Source organism: Conger conger, chromosome 3 (genome assembly GCF_963514075.1).
Source record: "Conger conger chromosome 3, fConCon1.1, whole genome shotgun sequence".
NCBI lineage: Eukaryota > Metazoa > Chordata > Actinopteri > Anguilliformes > Congridae > Conger > Conger conger.
In genome coordinates, this window is record NC_083762.1 from 47,706,296 (window position 1) to 47,711,946 (window position 5,651).

Sequence of the window (5,651 nt, forward strand, 5' to 3'; positions counted from 1 at the left end):
TGATTATACTCCAACAATAAACGTATTTCTAAAATATCAGCCAGATCAGACAATGTAGACCATGAAATTACGGCCACTTCCTGTTGGCGTGGCGTGACAGAAAAATTCTACGCCTCCCCAGGACCGTCCCGTTTGAGCTATCAAAAATATCCTGGCAATTTAGCATCATGAATATCCTGAGACCATTCTGACCACAGGTTGTGTGAATGTGATGAACCCCCTAGGAGGAGTACTTAAAAGTGCAGTACATGTAAAACGCACAAAATCCAAAATGGCTGACTTCCTGTTTGTATATTTGATTAGATGCAAATTATAAATGTTTTTGGTCCGAGGAGTGCTATATGCTGACAAAATTTTGTGAAGGTAGCTCAAAGTGCCTGCCCACAATAGATGACAATGCGATAGGGGGCGCTGTGGAGTCTCTCGGCCACGCCCAGGTCTGAGCATCTAGTCGATCCTGAAGGTCCTCATTTCTGATGTGTGTGCAAAATTCCCAGACTTTTTATGCATGGCAAGCACCTCAAAAAGGCCCATTTGCATATAGAAAAAAGAATAATAATAATAATAATAATAATCTTTACAATAACAATAGGGTCCTTCGCACCCTACGGTGCTTGGGCCCTAATAATAATAATAATAATAATAATCCTTCCAATAACAATAGGGTCCTTCGCACCCTACGGTGCTTGGGCCCTAATAATAATAATAATAATAATAATAATAATAATCTTTACAATAACAATAGGGTCCTTCGCACCCTACGGTGCTTGGGCCCTAATAATCCTTCCAATAACAATAGGGTCCTTCGCACCCTACGGTGCTTGGGCCCTAATAATCCTTCCAATAACAATAGGGTCCTTCGCACCCTACGGTGCTTGGGCCCTAAATATAGCTGCAAGCAGCAATGAACGGGCCCAAGCACCATGGGCGCAACCGCCTTGGTGGCATAGTTGTGCCAATGACATGTTTCACAATATGTACACACTTTGGAAATAATCACTTTCCTGGACAACATATAGTGTGCACGGGAATTCCCCTTTGATCAATGAAGATGTTGGTGCTGCTATTGGAATGCATCAATGATATAAGCCTCACGTCCTGTTGCCAGATGGTGGCGCTATAATATTGAGCCGTGTACTCCAATAATAAACCGATTTCTAAATTCTAAGCCACATCGGAAGATGTCGAGTGAAATTAAGGCCACTTCCTGTTGCCAGCAGGTGGCGCTGTGACATTGAGCATTTATTGGAACATGGATGTGATTATAATCCAACATATCTCTAAAGCGTCAGCAAAATCAGACGATGTGAAATGAAATTAAGCCACACTTCCTGTTGCCAGCAGGTGGCGCTATGCCATTGAGCCTTTATTGGTTTATGGATGAGATTACACTCAAAAAATGAACATGTGTGAAGTTTCAGCCACATTAGACAATGTAGAATTAAACAAAAATAACTTCTTGCTTGCACATTGTGATAACATGCTACAGTCCTGTATGGAGAGCAGAGATTAATTAATTTCCATAGTTTTTCCACCGGGAGGCACGGTTTATGCTTGAAAAGTCATTTGGCTATAAATTTGCACTCGAAATAAAACCATTGGCTTAAAGAAACTATTCAATTGTATTATGGCTGCACCAGGGATCGAAGCGCTGACCTTGCATGTCTTACTCCACTGCTTTAACCATTACGCTATACTGCCCTAATATACGCAGGTGCCATATATGTTTCCTTTTATCTTGGTTAAATAAGTGTCGGATAAAATAGCATTAAACGTCAAGTTAGCCAGCATCATTCTTTTCCATTTCACCGATAATTATGCTGCCTGAAACGCATTTGTTCAGCCAAATCTAAAAGAGATGCCAACTCTCTGCCCTCAATACAGTATTTTCATATTAATTTACCATTCCTAGCGAAATTGTATGTTCTCTTAATTCGTGTTTAATGACAAGCCTAATAAACTAACATAGCTGGCGATTTAACTGAAAGTTTTCTATTCATGTAAACCAGCGTAGCTGACCTGTTTTTGACTCACACAGACAGTGGACAGGCTGGCTGGTGTTAGCCCGTGCGTGTCATCTCGCAACGACCTGCATGTGATACCTTTGTTGAACATAACGGTCTCCGAGCAGAGACACCTCAGACGCTAACGTTTCTTTTTGACTTCATGTGTTCTTTTAAATATATGATACTCTCCTGCCAGTTAAAGCCTGTCTTTAAGTCTTTAAATGTCACTAATATTTATTTTAGTTATTCAATTCATATAATGAAAATAGAAACGTCGGGCTGGGTGTTGTCAATACATTTTGTCACAGAGGCTGCAGCTGTAAATCATACATCGTTATGCATACTGGCTCGCTATAAAAAACAAAAACCTATCGTTGAAAAATCACTTGAAGGAAGAAAAAAATAAAAGTACCACTTTTTGCGAATAGATGGAATCCCCGTATCAGAAATGGGGGGAAGTTACAGCGATGCTTTTTTTTTTAACAAAATAACATTTAACGTCAATGCAAGATATGCATTATATGTGTTAATCTTTTAAATACATGATACTTTCCTGCCAGTAAAAGCCTGTGTTTTATTTTAGTTATTCAATCCAGATAAATTATATTAAGCCTCACTTCCTTTTGCCGGCAGGTGGTGCTATAACAGTGAGCTTTTATTGGTATATTGATGAGATGACACTGAGCATCTGTGTAACGTTGCAGCCACATCAGACAATGGAGAATTGAAATAAGACCACATCCTGTTTGCCTGGCATTATATGCCTGACCATAGCCATTCCATTTGAAATATCAAAAATCAGTTCATAGTTTGGTGTCAGGACTATCCTAAGATCATGCTGACAACATTTTGTTTTAATGTGCTGAACACCCTCGCAGGGGAACACATAAAACTGTGATATGAGCCTCACTTTTTGTTGCCAGATGGTAGCACTATAACATTGGTGTTGGCATGTGGATGTGATTGCACTCCAAGAACAGACATATGTGTAAAATATCAGCCAGATTAGACAATGTTGTCTATCATCACTTAATATCGTAGCTGGCAAGATATGTACTGTTTTTTAAGATGATAATATATCCTTGAAAAGCTAGGGTTGCAGACAATAACAGCTAATAAAAGTTCACCTGCATGAAAGAAGGCAAAAGATTTCATGAATAGTAAAATATTTTTATTGAAATGGGAACATAATCTATTTTACATTTCAATATTAACAATGTGTTGTAAAAAGAAGAGCTAAATACAACATTGGGTCTGAACTGCAATGGTGTCATTCACACAATCTGAGCAGTGCAAGGTTGAAATTATTTAAGAATACATCATTGCCAAGTGCAGATAAATGTACCCCATCCCTTAAAAACTGTTCCGGTTTATTATATTTTATTTCAGTGTGTGGAATAGATGCCCCACCCAAACCTCTGATGAAGACTGTCATTACATTATTTACCCAGATACAAGCCTTGTTAATTTTGGCGGGGTTCGCATTTCTCCAGTCCCGCCGCTGTGCAATACAGGAGAAAATTATTTCTGTGTTCTTGAAGTCTCTCTGTATACGTGTCAGGTCTGTCTTCATTCTTTTGACCAATTCTATGGTCTTCACCTTGCCCAAATCATTTCCTCCAGCATGGACCACCAGTATGTCAGGTGGTGTCTGGGTGGACAGCTGTTTGTAGAGCAATGGTAGTACACCGCTCCAGCGCAGGCCTCCCTGTCCAAACCAAGATACTGTGGCGTTGAGCCCCAGGTTTCTCCCCATGGTTTGGACAGCCCTTGGTTCAGCACGACGTATGAGGCTTGAGCCCACAATCCAGATCCTTTTGTCTATAAAGGTATTTTCATTTGTTATATAAACAAACAATGTATGGAACATGAACTGTTCATAGACATTTGGGATTTTCAGATGTATTTTCAGAAATCTTCTCAAATCCTTTACAATATAGTACATAGAAATGGCAATAGTTCACACAGGTTAATATTAATAAATTATGTACTTACAATTTCCTCCAATGCTTTGTCCTGAAGGATGAGCCATTTTAAATGATGATGGGCAAGTACCTGATAAGACAGAAAGGCAACAGTGTCAGATTAAAGCAATGGTATTTATATTAATTTGCAGAAGGTCATTAAATCACCAAACACAACATAAGAATTCACATGAGTAATAGCAATAATATATACTTATTGGTAAAGAACATTTGCTTGGGTATGTTTCAGTACAATGTACACATAATAATGTAGTTACAACACATGTACAAATGTTTGTTTTCACATCTAACTAGGATGTTCAAGCACAGCAATCATATCCTGCACGCAGAGAGACCAAACTGCATTCAAGAATTTAAGCTCTATGTATGCATTATCTAACAAGGTGAAATTAAACATATTTCCACCGGTGTATTATAGAGTATGTCCCTCAGTACAGGCTCAATTAGAATTTGAAGAATCTGAGGGTGAAACCACGCGGCAACTGAAGCAGAGGATAAAGCCTGATTTACACTTCTGCGTCGAGTCGTAGCCGCGCTCCCTACGCCGTACCCTGACCGTCCCTAGAAATGTAACTATGCGTCGCAGCGACGCGGACCGTTTAGAACTGTGATTGGTCCGCTTGGTAGCATTGACTTATGCATTTCCTGCTGCTCCGCCATTGATCAGTTTCAGTCACCAGTGGTGTGTCAGAAAACCTGTTTAGTAATCTGTCCTTCAAAAAAAGACGATTTCGGGGGTGTTTGTAGCACGCGATTGAGACGCACTTTGAAGGCAGAAAGATAGAGTGAAAGTAAAGTGATTACGTGATGCATAATTCCAAGCAATTTAGCTGGCTAGCTCACGGAGGTGTAAACAGTATATACGTTATTTCAGTTTGTTAAGCAATTAACATGTTGTTTTTGAAGTATAACTAAAACAAACTCGTAGTGTACTTGCACTTTTACAGTTCTTTGTCCGCTGTTTTCAGCCATCATTAATTTAACGGCAGTAAGATCCATACAGTTAATCGCAAATGATTATGGGCTATAATGACGACGAAACTAGCCATTTGGCGGTGTAATTGTAGGGCGACACAGGCACCCCAAAACACAAGTAAATGCTCTCAACGGCGTAGGGTACTTGCGTAGCCTTCGCGTAGACTCGCGCAGAAGCATAAACCAGGCCTAAAAAGTAGATGCTTGTTGAAAATAGAACGTTTTCATGCATAAAAATTAAAAAGACCCATATTCTCACGAAACGACTCAAAATCTGAGTATAAACATATTTATAGCTACATTGCAAAGTTAAGATGATAGTTTGTACTTACGTGGAACTGTGTGCACACAAACGCAGTCTTGAGGAAAGTCTTAAGAGGGCCGGTCTTGCAGCAGCATGGGCCTGTATATGCATATGAGCTTCCCGTATGCACGTAAACGGCCAGTCAAAATGGAAAGGGATTGGTTAGTGAACCCCTCACATAAAACGAATGGGATTGGAGAAGAACAGAAAGAGGAGGATACTGATTGCTGAAGAGCCCCTAATTGCCACCACTTGTAAGGGTGTGAAGATGGCATATACGAATTGTGTTTTTGTTTTTTGTAATCTGTAAGATATGCATTAGTTATAGGTGTAACTTTTTTAAATAGCCTATTATATGATATGCCTACTTTCCTGTCAATA

At 39.5% G+C, this 5,651-nt stretch overlaps 1 long non-coding RNA gene across 1 annotated transcript; it reads right to left on the minus strand.

Moving 5' to 3' along the window:
* Positions 1–3,699: 3,699 nt before the first annotated feature.
* LOC133123821 (uncharacterized) lies at positions 3,700–5,339 on the minus strand. Its single transcript, XR_009708251.1, has 3 exons — positions 5,299–5,339; positions 4,002–4,061; positions 3,700–3,827 (listed from the first exon to the last, which is right to left on the minus strand). It is a non-coding gene; the product is annotated as an uncharacterized LOC133123821 (long non-coding RNA).
* Positions 5,340–5,651: the final 312 nt, after the last annotated feature.